Source organism: Pinus tabuliformis, chromosome 9 (genome assembly GCF_031772625.1).
Source record: "Pinus tabuliformis cultivar Carrire ecotype Pingquan chromosome 9, CPIR1, whole genome shotgun sequence".
Lineage (NCBI taxonomy): Eukaryota > Viridiplantae > Streptophyta > Pinopsida > Pinales > Pinaceae > Pinus > Pinus tabuliformis.
In genome coordinates, this window is record NC_142307.1 from 1,435,903,712 (window position 1) to 1,435,922,955 (window position 19,244).

Consider the following 19,244-nt stretch of genomic DNA (forward strand, 5'->3'; position numbering starts at 1 on the left):
AACATAGGTTTAGGTTAGTGATTCGAGTGAAAACAAACTGAGCATACTAAGTGTAGACCTTAGAGGAAGATTAATTAAGAAAATGTTGGTAAAGATATGCATGTGGAGCACCACAATTTCAAAATTTCACTACTGAAATAAAGTTGGTGCCCATTCAAGGATTTTGGAAAAGTTATTGAGAGCCAAAATTAACTGGTTGAGCATAGGGAAAAGATGTGCTTTGGAAAATATAAATAACCGGGAGGGGTAGATGAAACACCCCAGTGAATGGGAGCTTGCTGATGGATTTCAACCTGTGGAGGGTCGTAGATATGAGTACAACTTAAGGAGAGGTCACATAGTCACAATGTAGTGCAGGCTACACTTTTTGGTTGCTTCTCTAAGATCCACACTTGTAATTTTGCGACTATAAGTGTTCACAAGATGATCTAGTCGCAACTTTGGAGAGGAGTGATGATGTGACTATCCAAGTCACATTTTGTAAGGGCGACTTAATTCAAAGCGCAATCTAGAATTGCGACCTAACTCTTGTCATAATATGGAGGTGCAACTATTCAAATCCATTCTCAAGGGTCATTGCAAAAGTAAAAGATGAACCCAAAGCAACCTTTGTTGCTCTCCCTTCAAGATCTTGATGCACAACGAAGCTAGATTTTTTTCCTGCGCCATTAATATCTTGCCCCCAGACATACAACCATCTTACAGATGATTTCATTCCCTTTGGATAGACAACTATCACATTAATGTTCTCGGGGTAGTAGCACCCATAGGAACGTAAATGTCCCAATAAAAATCTACGACGCAGACCAAGTATGCTTTTTGGTTTCATTGTAGGAAATATTTGATTGTAATCGTCTTCTTGTGCAACATCAAATATCAAAGCAATGCAAGTTCACTGCTATGCAGAGTCTCTGTCATTTACTGAGAGTTCCATGTTAAGTATAAGCATTGAAAACTTGTGTCCTCAGTCTACATACATAGTGTCGAATAAGAAACATGTTGGCATAAGCCTTGCCATTAAAGTGAGTGGAGATCCAAATATATCTACTATCCATATTCATTGCACTGAAGAGGGCCAACACATTGGAAACTTACACCTTCGGTTCTACTGTTTTGTCATTTATAACTGGCATATGCAAGCCATGAACAACCTAAAAGGGACAAAAAATTGTGCATTGAACATCACATCCATTAGGGAAATACCACTTAATACTGACACCTCTAGGCTTAAAGCAATAATAAATTCATTGGATGCATCACTATCTTCATCTTCGAGAACACCAATACCTATATGAACAAAAATTGAACAACATGTTGACTAGATGAGAAGTATGCATGCATTGTTGTAATAATTTTGAAATTTCGTTTATGATTTGGTGGCATGCGTTGGCATAATGCATGGCCTTTAGATGCTACGTGGGGATGACCTCTTATATTTTTAATGTATTTGAGCGGTGACCCTTTTTCCGTATGCACCACGTTGCCTTTACAATGGTGCACCCTATTTCATATGCGGAGTTGTATTATCATATTTCCATGCGTGGAGATAGAATAATATCTTTTTACCACGTCATATGTCACTATGATTCTCATTGTATGGATTTTGTAGGTCATATGTGGCTCCATTGCTTAGTTTTTATCTAATGTGTTGGCGTGGTTAGTATATTGGTGTCTTGTTAAAACTTGTGATACACCCCACACATTTCCTTTATCATTATCCCGTCATCTGGTCATTCCAGCATTATATTCCTTCCAACATGACATATCTATCTATCTATCTATCTATCTATATATATATATATATATATCATTTCTATTTATCGACGTGCTTAGGATCCATATAGCATGTGTCACCTAGGCCTTGACAACTTTGCATGCTAGCACATGCTCTTTTGCACAATAATGTATGCGACATTATATACTTTAATATAGTCACTTGAAACCCTCCACAACAACATAAAAAATAGTCAGCTAGCTCTACTAGGATAATATTTTATAATTCAAATGCTAAGGCTTTGGATGTGTAATGAGTTAGTTAGTAAGTAACAACATTTTTAAGACTTTCAACATAATAAGGAGGTATCAAAGGGTTCTTTTAAAAAACAATTCGCAACACAATCTAAAGGATTTGAAAAATTGATCTTTAATGCATTGATAAAGCCTTAGCCTTCAACTACATAAGTTGGATTGATAACTAAAACTTCAGGGCATAGGACATAGGATGTGATGCATCAACATACTAATGTTAGGGAATGTTCATGAAAACTGAAGCCAAAAGATGCACATGATAATCTAGGTTTTGGAGGTATATTAGAAACGCCACATTCCCGGTTCCTAAAGTAGTTGATAGAAATTGAGGCCAAGGTGAGTTGACAGGTATCAATTGTGGCTAAAACATTGGGTAATCTGACCATTTCAAATCATGAACAAACCCTTGAGACTAGAAAAGGAGAGGGGGACTCAAAATTTGAATATGATGGAAATTTTTTTGGGTGTTGTTGTAGCAACTAGAACAATTCTCTATGTGTAGAATAGGAAAAAAAGGGCCATCCTAAAGCATAAAAGTTTTACTCCCCAAAAATATTGTTTGATGCCTCAAAATTCTCTTGGAAGGTTTTAGACCCCAATTTTCCAAACTGGGTATAACCGGTAAAAATAGTTCTGTGACCTTATTCCCCCACTCTTTCCACTCTAAAAGCATCGAGATGGATGAAAAAAAATATAATGCTCCAATCAAGATCACAACTCATTTTGGGAAGATTTTGGTCCCCAAAAGCCTCTACTAAATGAGGTGAGGAAAAATTTTCTCCACCTTCTCTCAGGTGCACCATTTGGCCTCACTTGGAAGCTTCCCTTTCAACCCAATCTTGCAAAGGTCATGTTGCTCTCGTCTTGTAGTTTTGGGCCTCTTTTGTAAAACTGTATCCTCTGTCAAATCTACCTGAGCAATTGGTGTTAAATCCTCTACGAAATGTAGGACATGTTCCTCTTCTTAATCTATTATGGAAGGCTCATAAAGTTTCATATTCTCTACATTCATAGCTGAGTAAATGTGCATGTATGTGGGTGGAATGATTTTATAGGAATTACCTCCCACCTTTTCCAGAATCTCAAAGGGACCATATCACAAATTCTTGATTTTCTTACTAGGATCTTGTAGCCCCTCTTTGTTAAACGATAACCATAATTTGTCTCCCACATTGAATGACTTCTCTATTTTGTGTTGATCATGATTGGCCTTGTATTTCTCCTATGAATTTTGCGGTGTCTCATGTAATTGTATATCGATTTTCCTGATGTTTTCTACAAATATTTCTACCCATAAGGAATCTCTTGTAAGATCCTCCCCCACTCCTCCTTACTTCCCATATGCAATATCCAAAGGCGAAGGTGGAAAATATCCAAAATAAGTTTCAAATGGGGACTTACCAGTAGAAGTGTGGACTTTTTTTTTATAAGAGTGCTATATTTATACAAGATTTTCATCAGAGTTCTTCAGATGATTTTGATCGTAAACCCTCAAAATATACACCAAAGTGTTGTTGACTACTTCTATCTACCCATCCATTTGTTGATGGAATAGACCTCTTCAACTTCATTTCCAACTTCTCCCACAATGTAGTCAAAAATTCATTGAGAAATCTTGTGTCCTTGTCTAAAATGATGCTCCTCGGTATCCCAAAGTGCAACCAAACACGTCTAAAGAACAAGTTTTCTACTTCTTTCCTGCTAATGGTCTTTTTACTGGGCATTAGAACACACATATTATTAAATCTGTCAACTACCATGTACAGGTAGTCATGTCCCTTCCTGGTTTTTGATAAACCTCCCATAAAGTCCATGGAAATGATTTCCTAGCAACGAGTGGGTACATGTAAGGGATGATTTAGACCATGTTTCCTATTTCTAGGCTTGTTGGTACAATAAAACATGCATCCTCTTATGAACCTAGCTACTAGTTCTTGCATGTTGGGACAATACACATACCTCTGCAAGTTGACCATTATTTTCCCTACAACAAAGTGCCCTCTAACCTTGGAGGTGTGAGCCTCTTTAATAAAATGCAATTGTTGACCTTTAGGAGCACATAACTTTATCTAGCATGTACAGTAACCTATCCTAGAGATGGAAATCAATTGTGATGTCACTATCATAAACATGCCTTTGGATTTGCAACTATTGAAACACCTCCTTGAAGTCCTCATCCTCTGAATATGTCTCTCTATATGCATCATGGGTGAATGGTTCCATGTGCATCACTAGAGTTCCCAAAGCTACGATATTTGATGTGGGTGGCCTTGAAAACATGTCAACCAACTTCTTTGTGCCACCCTTCTTATACTTGATCACTAAATGAAATTGTTGTAGATACCCCATCCACTTGTAGTGTCTGGTCTATTGTAGCTTACTTTGGGCCTACAGGTACTATAGTGGATGATGATATGTATGAATTACTATCCCCTTTCCCATTAGATAATTCTCCCACATTTTCATAGCTTCCTGGGGCATAAAGCTCCTTGTTGTATATAGGGTATTTAAGAACTATCCCATGAAATAATTCAAAATGGTAACATACATGCCTTCCTCCCTACATCAATATCGCTCCCACAACATACCCACTCGCATCTTTCTCCACTTTAAAGGGATGCTACAAGTTCAATAATTCTAGAATTGGTCCCTGAATGACACTTCTTATTTATCTCCTCAAAGGCGCTTTACTGACCCTTTCCCCACTAGAAACTCTTTCCACTTGCTTTTATGGTGTTGAATGGAACTACTATGGCTAAAAATGAGGCTATGAACTTCCTTAGGTACTATGCCACCCAAAAAAAACTCTTAACCTCAGAAACATTAGTAGGTGTTGGTTATTTCATGATGGCATCCATATTGGTACGATCTATATTTAGATAATTAGGGGAATTTTGAGGTCTAAAATGGGTCTTCTAAGGAAAATAATAAAATAATATTTAAATTAATACAATAAAAGTTATCAAATTTTAAAGAAAAATAAAGGAAACTACTCTTTTAATTGTATTTTTGGCTTATTTCCTTATAGGCTTACTTAAATGTCAAGTTTAGGCACTTGTTGGATGTGTAATTAAATTCCACATCCGACGAGTACCCACGACACATACTTTTGAGTAGACACAAAACGAAAAAAAATAAAAATACATTAAAAAAAGTGTATTCAACACACTTTTATAATGTATTTTCATATTTTTTTGATGTTGGTCTATGAAGAAGTATGGAGACTGGGTAATCATTGGATGTGGAATTAAATTATGTATCCAATGGGTGTCTAGACTTGACATTTGAGTAAATCTATAAGGAGATAGGTCGAAAATACAATTAAAAAAAGTAGTTTTTTTCTTTTCCCTTTAAAATATTTACCCTTGGGGATGACACCATCATCTTGAATCCTATTGGTTCTTTTAAAGTTAATTTTGTTAATACATTCTTTGTTTTGAGGCCCAATTTTGACTCCAATTTTCCCTAATTCTCCTCCACCTATCACATACCGCAGATACACCAAAGATTGTTATGCAAACTCACACTTCTTGAGATTTGCTAGCAACTAGTGCTTCTTCAATGTGTCCGACACCTGCATCAAATGTGAGATGTGCACCTCCTAGGTAGCACTATATACCAATATATAATCCAAATAGACAATGACAAATGAATCTATAAAAGGATGCAATATATCATTCATAAAACTCATAAATGTAGCCGATGCATTACATAGACCAAATTGCATGACTAATCACTCATATAAAACTTTCCTGATTTGAAAGTGGTTTTCCAGGCACCTTGTTCTTTGACTCAAACCTAGTGATATGCAAACTTCAAGTTCATCTTGTTGAAGTATTTTTCTTGCTACAATTCAACCCTTAGATCATCTATTCTAGGTAGCGTGTACCTGTTCTTGAGCATAATTTTGTCCAATGCCCTGTAATCTATATGCATTCACCAAGTCCCATTGTTCTTTGACACAATGTTGATGGGTGACCCACATGGTGATGTAATTCATTAAATGATGCCCTGTTCTGCTAGGCGCTACAAATTTTTCTTCACCTCATTCACTTTTATAATAGAATTCATGTACAACCCAATATTTGGCAATGGAGAGTCCAAAAATAGATGGATCTCATTCTCTACTTCCCTCTTGGGTGGTAACCCTTTAGGCTCCTGGAACACATCCTTGTATTCCTGTAGAAACTCTTCTAGCTGTTGTTTTCGTTTCGTATCACACCCCTCCAGGGATGTCCTTACTCTTACTAACTCTTCTATAGACCAAATCTCTCTTAAAAATAGTAAAACAATCTTCTTACTAGAACTGATTCATTTCTTGGCTTGGTTGGAACCTACTAGTGAAAATTTTGACTTGCCTTTGTGTGCGTTGATGGTGAATGATTTTGCATCCTTGACGAGCCATTTCTAGTTGGTTATTCACATGAATATTGCATCCCACATGCACATGTATGGACTTCCAAACACCACTCCACATACATCGAGGAAAACAACATCTAGTTCTACTCCATCAATAAAATTATCAACACTAATAGTAAATCTAATTTGTACTATGTTGTTACCTTTGATTTAGCATCCTTATTTACTCCTCCCAATGGATATGGGCTTGGATGATCACAAAATTCTAATCCTAATTTTTCGAACTAGATATGCTATAATGAGATTCTCTTACAATCCTGAGTCAAACTGAGCATCAATCTTGGTTTTCTTGACCTGCACCTTTATGTGGAAAAATTTGGTTGTTTATTTTCTTCCTGTTGCCGAAGGATACTTAGATTCACCTCATTTTTCACTAATGTATGAATGATATTCTCATACATGTCCAATATACTTTCAACCTGGTTTCTTCGATTAATGGCCATGATAATCTTCTTATTATCTTTTTTTTGTTCTTTAGTTTAAGCTTCAGATGTAACTTCCATCACTTCTTCTATGTATGACCATCAATGTTACAATGGTTACAATGGTTGTTGGTATATTTTCACTAGCGTGCTATGGCTACTATCTTTTTTCCTTTCCCCCTTTTGAACTTCTTCTTCCCCTCCTTAGAATAATCCTAGTGCTACATTTTCTTCGATCCACTTGTTTTTCCTTTCTTTAGGCCTATGTTCTCCAAGTATTATGCCTATACACAAGCCTCATCCACTAATCTAGGCTTGAACATCATCACTTGCTTCCATAGATGGTAATGTAGAAACCTTATATAGGGGGAGTACATCTAGGTTCTTTGGGGATATCCCAACATTATGGCCATCTTTCTAAATTTTGCAGTGTATTCTAGTACACTTTGCCCCTTTTTCTGCCGGAAGTAGTGCGAATAGATCCATTGGTCTGTTAAATACTCGATAGGGTAAAATTGTGACTTTACAAGATTTCAAAGTCCCCTCACTTGGTAATTGGAGGATCTCCTTCCAACTTCAATATCTCCATGTAGCTTTCCCACCACGTTAGGGCATGGCCCTCTAGTTTTAGCCGCACAAATGGAATCTTCTATTCTTCCTCTATATGACGAAAACTAAAATTAACTTCTAATTTTTGCAACTTGTGATTTAGCTTTGGAGTGTTGATATCACCTTGGTAAAACTTGATATCAACCTTCACTTCCATTTTGAATAGGGATTATGAGTGGTTCATGGCACTCAAATTGGGTTAATCCCTTTTGGGTCCTTTCTTCAGATTTTTCTCTATTTCTTCTTGATATTCTAATATCCCCTATGATCAAACCTCTATATTAGAAACCCCATATTCTCTAAATTGCTCGAACTTATTTGTTAGGGCCACCATGAGGAGATTCAAGTTATGGTTTATATATGCAACTTATGCTTCTAGTTGTGAAAACCTCTTCTCTGCGGGATCACGAGTGTTATTCACATATTCTTCGGCCATGACTGAGGTTTTATGAATTTTGTCTTAACCGATATATATCCCATACAAATATCCATAATATACCCAAAGAAGCCTACTTTTATACAAATATTATCCCTAAACCACCATGGACATTCCATTGGATAGTTTGTCACAATAGATCCAATAAAATTATACTTAAAAATATGAAATCTATACTACGAGGGTTTATTTCCCTTTATATTTATAGATATGTAAATGATTGTTTATTGCATATGTAAGCAAATTATAATTATACATAAAATAGAGAGCAACAAATGAAAATCACAAACTATTATTGACACAAGATATATCCTAGGAAACCCTTTTGAGAGAAAACCCAACTAGAAGGCGAGGTTGATATGCTCTCTTTCTCTGAATAGAAAATGGTTTTGAGTACAAATAAGTAAGGGCTACGTTTTGTGGGCTAGTATAGTGCACAAATACTATTTATGTGCTTTATCCCTATCCCTCTCAACTACTCTATTTGTCTATGCAAATGCAATTGAAAAGAATGGAATCCATTTTCCTTGTAGTGGTTCGGTTATAACACAACCTAATAACATACTAGTGGTTAGGTTTGACTCATTCAACTCTTAACCAAATATATAATATGGAATCTTCTACAATCTTGGCCAACATGATCTTGTGGTTATCCCCTATTCCATGAATAATGGGGGTGACATGGCATCTTCTCATATTATGGTGGTAAAAAGAGGAAGGTCAACTTCCAAATGTTATAATTTTTTTCGTATGAACTCTAATTGAGGTGATTATTGTGCCATTGGAAATATCTCTATGTGTAGAATATGAAAACAAGGTGCAATTCTATTGTGGAAAAAATTTACTATGAAAAACACCATTTGTTTCCTCAAAATGATCTCAGAATGTTTTAGACCCCATTTTTTCATTATTTGCCATTGGAAATCTCTCTATGTGTAGAATATGAAAAAAAGGTGCAATTATATTGTGGAAAAATTTTACTATGAAAAACACCATTTGTTTCCTCAAAATTACCTCTGAATGTTTTAGACCCCATTTTTTCAAATTGGGTCCCACCGGTAAAAGTGGTTCTATGAGTTGATTCCTCCACTTTTCCACTCTGAAAGTATCGAGATAGATGAAAAACAACATAATGATCCAATACATATAAATCACCAATCTCTTCCTTCACATAGGTCCCTTCGTACTATATAGTAGCTTGTTTTGAAATCCCTTAAGGTAGTATATTCATTTCCTGATTTATGTGAGAAAGGAAACCTAATTAAAGAGTGCCTTTAACTCTCCACATGCTCTTTTCATGGGTCCTAGTGATATGAGTTGTTTAAGGAATGAAATGAAAGGAAGGAATGGAAATGAAACAAACATACAGAGAAATATAATAACCCTAGAAGATTAGGTGCTAAAATGTTTGTGGGCCCTAAGGTGGTTAGTTGGTAAATCATCTTTCCGGGCATGTAACTTTGGTATATAATATTTGTTTGGGGTGAATATTAGCTCATTTAAAAGAACAATATAAGGACAATAATTTTTTATTGGAGCCAAGGAATTTCTTTGATCCGGATTTAAGAAGGAACGCAATAGATTACAGAGATAACCATAAATACAGAGATGCGATAACCATAAAAACAGAGATGCAGCGGAAATAATACTTCATTCCGTTAATGGAGAATACTGAAATATGCTTACAAATAGAAATAACCCAGCTAGGGCGATGGTAGCATATCTCTGAGAAGAGATGTGTCGGCTACATGCCTCTGAACTGTTTTGAACTGTCTTAACAATGAGGCTCGAAGGCCTATTTATTATTGAGAAACAATGGAAAACCCTTCACATTCGAAAACCTAACCCTAGAAGATGAAACGCCAAATTGTGGGCCCCGTTTTGGGGTGAGTTGGACAGCCAACTTCCCGGGGTCGCGAATTGGTCGTCTTATCTCCGTTTGACGCGCATGATAGCCCGTTGGAAAGATCTCTCCAAGGACTACGACGGAAAAGACGATTTTTATCAGAAAAATCGCCGCGGTGGATTTCCCAAAAAACGTCGTTTAGGGCCTCAAAACGGCTCCGGAAGTTTAGGACCCGAAAAAAGCTAAAAATAGTAAACTGCACTATAATTAAGGAAAGTGAAAAACTGAAAGAGACAGTTGTGGGGGTCCAAATGGGATAGGTGGGTGGCCACCAACATCCACCCGGATCATTCCTCCCCCCTTAGGAAGCAATGGTCCCCATTGCGTTGAGTTCCTCCCTGAGATGAGGAAGCTTCTGCTGAGCTGAGTCTCTGGTGAGCTGTTCTGCAATCTCTAATGTGTCCAGAAATGGTGGGAAGCATGGTCGACGACGGTCCACATTGAACACTCGGTGCAAGCGAAGGAATGGAGGAATGCTTTGCTTCAAAGCATTGTTGCCCGTAGCCTTGGTACTGGTGTAAGGACCATGTCGGAGTGGCCTGAGCTTCTGATGGGTTCTGGTAAGGCGTTCTTTCTGTCGATGCAACCAAACTTTGTTCCCCACCTAAAACTTGTGTGGTACCCCCGTGGGTGAGAAGAAGTTGTTCCTGTGTCCTCTTCTGACTGTATCCCTCTGTTGCTGTTGTTGCGTGGAGGAACCCTTCGTGGGGGTCATGGATGTAGCAACGATCTTCCCCTTACTTTGGAAGCGAACCAGACAGAAAATAAATTTCCTAGTCTGTGAGATGAGCTTGCTGCCTTTCTTAGCAGTGATCAAAGAGGTGGCAGTAGGTGGGGCTACCTCCGGTATCCTGTATAATGAATTATCCAAAGAAATAATGACAGCGCGAGGCCTTGACTCATACACAACATGTCGCCTCCACAAGTATGGCTGGCCTAATAGTACATCACAAACATCCAGAGGTGTAACATCACATAACACCTCGTCTGTGAAGGGCTTGATGCTGTAGGGAAGGCGGCACTGCTGGCGAACTTTGAGATCTCGTCCTTCTTGAAGCTACCCGATACTGTACGGCTGCGGGTGTGGTGTAGTCGGTAGGCCCAATCGCTTCACGACCTCTGCTGAAATGAGGTTCTTTTGGCTGCCACTGTCGACAATGAATTGCAGTGGCGAACCCTTCACCCACATTTGTGAGTGGAAAAGACGTTCCCCCTCCTCTGGCTCTTCGGGCTCATTCTTCTAGATCTTGGCAGTGGCAACAGTGGCACTAGGATCCACATCAATGATCTGCTTCCCTTTGCCATTCCCCTTGTCGGGTTCTGGCTCAGAGTCGGAACATGCATCTGATTCGGAAGCCTTCAACTCGGCCACTAGCGACTGCTTGGTCCAACACTCACTTGTGTTATGAGTGGGACTCTTGTGGAACTCACACCACTTTCCTGTGTCCTTCTTCGGCTTCGTGGTGGTGTTCTTTTCTTGCGGCTTCGAGGGGTTGTCTTGGGTCACCCCGCCTTGGCTTTGTCCTTTAGGCTTCGGATTTGTAGATCCAAAGTCTCGCTTCTTCTGTTTGAACTTTTGCTCGATTTTGACAGCGTATCGGTATGCTGTGCCGAGTGAGGAGATGTTCAAGAACTCCATCTCTTCCTGGATGTATCTGTGTAGGCAGCCGCGGTATTTGAGTACCAGATGTAGCTCAGAATCTTTGATACCCAACTGTGTGCAAAGGGTATGAAAAATATTTGTGAACTCTGGCACATCTTGGTCTCGTCCCTGCTGCAGTGTGGTCCATTTGATGTATTTGTCCTCATAGCTTTTGACAGGGTAGTACTGCTCCTTGATGGCATCCCGGAAGTCATTCCAAGTGGGGGCGACTAAAAAGAGTGAGCCTGTACTTTCATCCTTCTGCTCGCAATGTGTTTCCCACCAGTCCTTGACGTGGGGGGCTGCTTTGAGAAGAGCGAAAATAATCTTTTCCCGACTTGAAAATTCATGAACAGAAAAATACCCATCTAGCAGATTTAGCCATTTATCTACGGCATCTGCGTCTATTTGACCCTCAAAGATGGGGATTTCAAAATTAAATTGTACCTTAAACGGTGTGGCGTTTCCAGAGTAGCTGTTGGAAGCCGATGCGTCGCCTCTGGGTAGCCGCTGAAGGATCTGCGCAAAGCTATCCATCATCGCGTTCCTTTGCCGCTCGAGGGCTTCTTCGAGCAAGATTCTGATAGGATCTCTTGCCCCCTCGTCTTTCTTCTCATCTGCCATGGGAGGTCGTCGAGATTTGCGAGGCTGGTCTTGCAAAGGTTCGACCAATTCAAGCCCTAACTCTTTATATCCCGACCTCGTTGGGGACATGCAAAGAAAAACAAAGAAAAAGCAGACTGCTCTGATACCACTGATCCGGATTTAAGAAGGAACGCAATAGATTACAGAGATAACCATAAATACAGAGATGCGATAACCATAAAAACAAAGATGCAGCGGAAATAATACTTCATTTCGTTAATGGAGAATCCTGAAATATGCTTACAAATAGAAATAACCCAGCTAGGGCGATGGTAGCTTATCTATGAGAAGAGATGTGTCGGCTACATGCCTCTGAACTGTTTCGAACTGTCTTTACAATGAGGCTCGAAGGCCTATTTATTATTGAGAATCAATGGAAAACCCTTCACATTCCAAAACCTAACCCTAGAAGATGAAACGCCAAATTGTGGGCCCCGTTTTGGGGTGAGTTGGACAGCCAACTTCCCGGGGTCGCGAATTGGTCGTCTTATCTCCGTTTGACGCGCATGATAGCCCGTTGGAAAGATCTCTCCGAGGACTACGATGGAAAAGATGAGTTTTATCAAAAAAATCGCTGGCGGTGGATTTCCCAAAAAATGTCGTTTAGGGCCTCAAAACGGCTCCGGAAGTTTAGGACCCGAAAAAAAGCTAAAAATAGTAAACTGCACTATAATTAAGGAAAGTGAAAAACTGAAAGAGACAGTTGTGGGGGTCCAAATGGGATAGGTGGGTGGCCACCAACATCCACCTGGATCATTCCTCCCCCCTTAGGAAGCAATGGTCCCCATTGCGTTGAGTTCCTCCCTGAGATGAGGAAGCTTCTGCTGAGCTGAGTCCCTGGTGAGCTGTTCTGCAATCTCTAATGTGTCCAGAAATGGTGGGAAGCATGGTCGACGACGGTCCACATTGAACACTCGGTGCAAGCGAAGGAATGGAGGAATGCTTTGCTTCAAAGCATTGTTGCCCGTAGCCTTGGTACTGGTGTAAGGACCATGTCGGAGTGGCCTGAGCTTCTGATGGGTTCTGGTAAGGCGTTCTTTCTGTCGATGCAACCAAACTTTGTTCCCCACCTGAAACTTGTGTGGTACCCCCGTGGGTGAGAAGAAGTTGTTCCTGTGTCCTCTTCTGACTGTATCCCTCTGTTGCTGCTGTTGCGTGGAGGAACCCTTCGTGGGGGTCATGGATGTAGCAACGATCTTCCCCTTACTTTGGAAGCGAACCAGACAGAAAATAAATTTCCTAGTCTGTGAGATGAGCTTGCTGCCTTTCTTAGCAGTGATCAAAGAGGTGGCAGTAGGTGGGGCTACCTCCGGTATCCTGTATAATGAATTATCCAAAGAAATAATGACAGCGCGAGGCCTTGACTCATACACAGCATGTCGCCTCCACAAGTATGGTTGGCCTAATAGTACATCACAAACATCCAGAGGTGTAACATCACATAATACCTCGTCTGTGAAGGGCTTGATGCTGTAGGGAAGGCGGCACTGTTGGCGAACTTTGAGATCTCGTCCTTCGTGAAGCCACCCGATACTGTACGGCTGCGGGTGTGGTGTAGTCGGTAGGCCCAACCGCTTCACGACCTCTGCTGAAATGAGGTTCTTTTGGCTGCCATTGTCGACAATGAATTGCAGTGGCGAACCCTTCACCCACATTTGTGAGTGGAAAAGACGTTCCCCCTCCTCTGGCTCTTCGGGCTCATTCTTCTAGATCTTGGTAGTGGCAACAGTGGCACTAGGATCCGCATCAATGATCTGCTTCCCTTTGCCATTCCCCTTGTCGGGTTCTGGCTCAGAGTCGGAACATGCATATGATTCGGAAGCCTTCAACTCGGCCACCAGCGACTGCTTGGTCCGACACTCACTTGTGTTATGAGTGGGACTCTTGTGGAACTCACACCACTTTCCTGTGTCCTTCTTCGGCTTCGTGGTGGTGTTCTTTTCTTGCGGCTTCGAGGGGTTGTCTTGGGTCACCCCGTCTTGGTTTTGTCCTTTAGGCTTCGGATTTGTAGATCCAAAGTCTCGCTTCTTCTGTTTGAACTTTTGCTCGATTTTGACAGCGTATCGGTATGCTGTGCCGAGTGAGGAGATGTTCAAGAACTCCATCTCTTCCTGGATGTATCTGTGTAGGCAGCCGCGGTATTTGAGTACCAGATGTAGCTCAGAATCTTTGATACCCAACTGTGTGCGAAGGGTATGAAAAATATTTGTGAACTCTGGCACATCTTGGTCTCGTCCCTGCTGCAATGTGGTCCATTTGATGTATTTGTCCTCATAGCTTTTGACAGGGTAGTACTGCTCCTTGATGGCATCCCGGAAGTCATTCCAAGTGGGGGCGGCTAAAAAGAGTGAGCCTGTACTTTCATCCTTCTGCTCGTAATGTGTTTCCCACCAGTCCTTGACGTGGGGGGCTGCTTTGAGAAGAGCGAAAATAATCTTTTCCCGACTTGAAAATTCATGAACAGAAAAATACCCATCTAGCAGATTTAGCCATTTATCTACGGCATCTGCGTCTATTTGACCCTCAAAGATGGGGATTTCAAAATTAAATTGTACCTTAAACGGTGTGGCGTTTCCAGAGTAGCTGTTGGAAGCCGATGCGTCGCCTCTGGGTAGCCGCTGAAGGATCTGCGCAAAGTTATCCATCATCGCGTTCCTTTGCCGCTCGAGGGCTTCTTCGAGCAAGATTCTGATAGGATCTCCTGCCCCCTCGTCTTTCTTCTCATCCGCCATGGGAGGTCGTCGAGATTTGCGAGGCTGGTCTTGCAAAGGTTCGACCAATTCAAGCCCTAACTCCTTATATCCCGACCTCGTTGGGGACATGCAAAGAAAAACAAAGAAAAAGCAGACCGCTCTGATACCACTGATCCGGATTTAAGAAGGAACGCAATAGATTACAGAGATAACCATAAATACAGAGATGCGATAACCATAAAAACAAAGATGCAGCGGAAATAATACTTCATTTCGTTAATGGAGAATACTGAAATATGCTTACAAATAGAAATAACCCAGCTAGGGCGATGGTAGCTTATCTCTGAGAAGAGATGTGTCGGCTACATGCCTCTGAACTGTTTCGAACTGTCTTTACAATGAGGCTCGAAGGCCTATTTATTATTGTGAAACAATGGAAAACCCTTCACATTCCAAAACCTAACCCTAGAAGATGAAACGCCAAATTGTGGGCCCCGTTTTGGGGTGAGTTGGACAGCCAACTTCCCGGGGTCGCGAATTGGTCGTCTTATCTCCATTTGACGCGCATGATAGCCCGTTGGAAAGATCTCTCCGAGGACTACGATGGAAAAGATGATTTTTATAAAAAGAATCGCTGGTGGTGGATTTCCCAAAAAATGTCGTTTAGGGCCTCAAAACGGCTCCGGAAGTTTAGGACCCGAAAAAAAGCTAAAAATAGTAAACTGCACTATAATTAAGGAAAGTGAAAAACTGAAAGAGACAGTTGTGGGGGTCCAAATGGGATAGGTGGGTGGCCACCAACATCCACCTGGATCATTCCTCCCCCCTTAGGAAGCAATGGTCCCCATTGCGTTGAGTTCCTCCCTGAGATGAGGAAGCTTCTGCTGAGCTGAGTCTCTGGTGAGCTGTTCTGCAATCTCTAATGTGTCCAGAAATGGTGGGAAGCATGGTCGACGACGGTCCACATTGAACACTCGGTGCAAGCGAAGGAATGGAGGAATGCTTTGCTTCAAAGCATTGTTGCCCGTAGCCTTGGTACTGGTGTAAGGACCATGTCAGAGTGGCCTGAGCTTCTGATGGGTTCTAGTAAGGCGTTCTTTCTGTCGATGCAACCAAACTTTGTTCCCCACCTGAAACTTGTGTGGTACCCCCGTGGGTGAGAAGAAGTTGTTCCTGTGTCCTCTTTTGACTGTATCCCTCTGTTGCTGCTGTTGCGTGGAGGAACCCTTCGTGGGGGTCATGGATGTAGCAACGATCTTCCCCTTACTTTGGAAGCGAACCAGACAGAAAATAAATTTCCTAGTCTGTGAGATGAGCTTGCTGCCTTTCTTAGCAGTGATCAAAGAGGTGGCAGTAGGTGGGGCTACCTCCGGTATCCTGTATAATGAATTATCCAAAGAAATAATGACAGCGCGAGGCCTTGACTCATACACAGCATGTCGCCTCCACAAGTATGGCTGGCCTAATAGTACATCACAAACATCCAGAGGTGTAACATCACATAATACCTCGTCTGTGAAGGGCTTGATGCTGTAGGGAAGGCAGCACTACTGGCGAACTTTGAGATCTCGTCCTTCGTGAAGCCACCCGATACTGTACGGCTGCGGGTGTGGTGTAGTCGGTAGGCCCAACCGCTTCACGACCTCTGCTGAAATGAGGTTCTTTTGGTTGCCACTGTCGACAATGAATTGCAGTGGCGAACCCTTCACCCACATTTGTGAGTGGAAAAGACGTTCCCCCTCCTCTGGCTCTTCGGGCTCATTCTTCTGGATCTTGGCAGTGGCAACAGTGGCACTAGGATCCGCATCAATGATCTGCTTCCCTTTGCCATTCCCCTTGTCGGGTTCTGGCTCAGAGTCGGAACATGCATCTGATTCGGAAGCCTTCAACTTGGCCACCAGTGACTGCTTGGTCCGACACTCACTTGTGTTATGAGTGGGACTCTTGTGGAACTCACACCACTTTCCTGTGTCCTTCTTCAGCTTCGTGGTGGTGTTCTTTTCTTGCGGCTTTGAGGGGTTGTCTTGGGTCACCCCGCCTTGGTTTTGTCCTTTAGGCTTCGGATTTGTAGATCCAAAGTCTCGCTTCTTCTGTTTGAACTTTTGCTCGATTTTGACAGCGTATCGGTATGCTGTGCCGAGTGAGGAGATGTTCAAGAACTCCATCTCTTCCTGGATGCATCTGTGTAGGCAGCCGCGGTATTTGAGTACCAGATGTAGCTCAGAATCTTTGATACCCAACTGTGTGCGAAGGGTATGAAAAATATTTGTGAACTCTGGCACATCTTGGTCTCGTCCCTGCCGCAGTGTGGTCCATTTGATGTATTTGTCCTCATAGCTTTTGACAGGGTAGTACTGCTCCTTGATGGCATCCCGGAAGTCATTCCAAGTGGGGGCGACTGAAAAGAGTGAGCCTGTACTTTCATCCTTCTGCTCGCAGTGTGTTTCCCACCAGTCCTTGACGTGGGGGGCTGCTTTGAGAAGAGCGAAAATAATCTTTTCCCGACTTGAAAATTCATGAACAGAAAAATACCCATCTAGCAGATTTAACCATTTATCTACGGCATCTGCATCTATTTGACCCTCGAAGATGGGGATTTCAAAATTAAATTGTACCTTAAACGGTGTGGCGTTTCCAGAGTAGCTGTTGGAAGCCGATGCGTCGCCTCTGGGTAGCCGCTGAAGGATCTGTGCAAAGCTATCCATCATCGCGTTCCTTTGCCGCTCAAGGGCTTCTTCGAGCAAGATTCTGATAGGATCTCCTGCCCCCTCGTCTTTCTTCTCATCCGCCATGGGAGGTCGTCGAGATTTGTGAGGCTGGTCTTGCAAAGGTTCGACCAATTCAAGCCCTAACTCCTTATATCCCGACCTCGTTGGGGACATGCAAAGAAAAACAAAGAAAAAGCAGACCGCTCTGATACCACTGATCCGGATTTAAGAAGGAACACAATAGATTACAGAGATAACCATAAATATAGAGATGCGATAACCATAAAAACAGAGATGCAGCGGAAATAATACTTCATTTCCTTAATGGAGAATACTGAAATATGCTTACAAATAGAAATAACCCAGCTAGGGCGATGGTAGCTTATCTCTGAGAAGAGATGTGTCGGCTACATGCCTCTGAACTGTTTCGAACTGTCTTTACAATGAGGCTCGAAGGCCTATTTATTATTGAGAAACAATGGAAAACCCTTCACATTCCAAAACCTAACCCTAGAAGATGAAACGCCAAATTGTGGGCCTCGTTTTGGGGTGAGTTGGACAGCCAACTTCTCGGGGTAGCGAATTGGTCGTCTTATCTCCGTTTGACGCGCATGATAGCCCGTTGGAAAGATCTCTCCGAGGACTACGACGGAAAAGACGATTTTTATCAAAAAAATCTCTGGCGGTGGATTTCCCAAAAAACATCGTTTAGGGCCTCAAAACGGCTCCGGAAGTTTAGGACCCGAAAAAAAGCTAAAAATAGTAAACTGCACTATAATTAAGGAAAGTGAAAAACTGAAAGAGACAGTTGTGGGGGTCCAAATGGGATAGGTGGGTGGCCACCAACATCCACCTGGATCATTCTTGGAAATTCCTTGGCTCCAAAAATTTCCAAAGAACATAATTTAGGGCTTCAAATGGCCTTTGAAGTTTGGAGACCAAAAACTACGAAAAAAAGTGCTAAGAAGATAAAGAACCATTAGGTCATTGTAAGAGGTGGGTGGTCACTAATGGCCACTTGGATTAGTCATTGATCCATATTGGATCATTATATTTTTTGTTATCCATATTGAATCTTTTAGAGGGGAAAAAATGGAGAAATAAACTCATAGGACCATTTTTACTGACGGGACCTAGTTTGGTAAATTGGGGTATGAAACATTCAAGAGTATTTTGAGGCATCAAATAACATTTTTTGAGGATAAATTTCTTTTTCTTGATAAAACACATTTTCAAACTATTATGCATATAGATACCTTTTAAATGATGCAAGAATCACACACTCGAAAGTTGACCTCCCTATTTTGACCACCATAATTCGAGATGATGTCATGTCAACCCTAGTTATTCATGGAAGAGGGTCTAGCCATATGATCAAGATGAAGAAGACTTTAATAGTCCATATTGTACCACTAGTTAAGAGTTTAAGGAGTCAAACTTAACCACTAGAGGCTATCTTGCTGTGTTATAACCAATCCATTGGGAGGAAAAGGGGTTCCATTCAATTTGATTGAATTTTGTTCAATATGTTATGAAACCGGCTCACAAACAGGTAGAAAAGAAAGATCAATGCCTTACAAATAAGCCTGGGGCAACCTCCTTTACATTACACAAATGAAAAGTTCTTGGATGATACAAATGACAAGACCTCCTTTCTATATATAGGAGTCTAAGGGGTCATAATATAATCAGAGCCGACATAACAATAATAATGTAAGGGCACAATAATAACAATA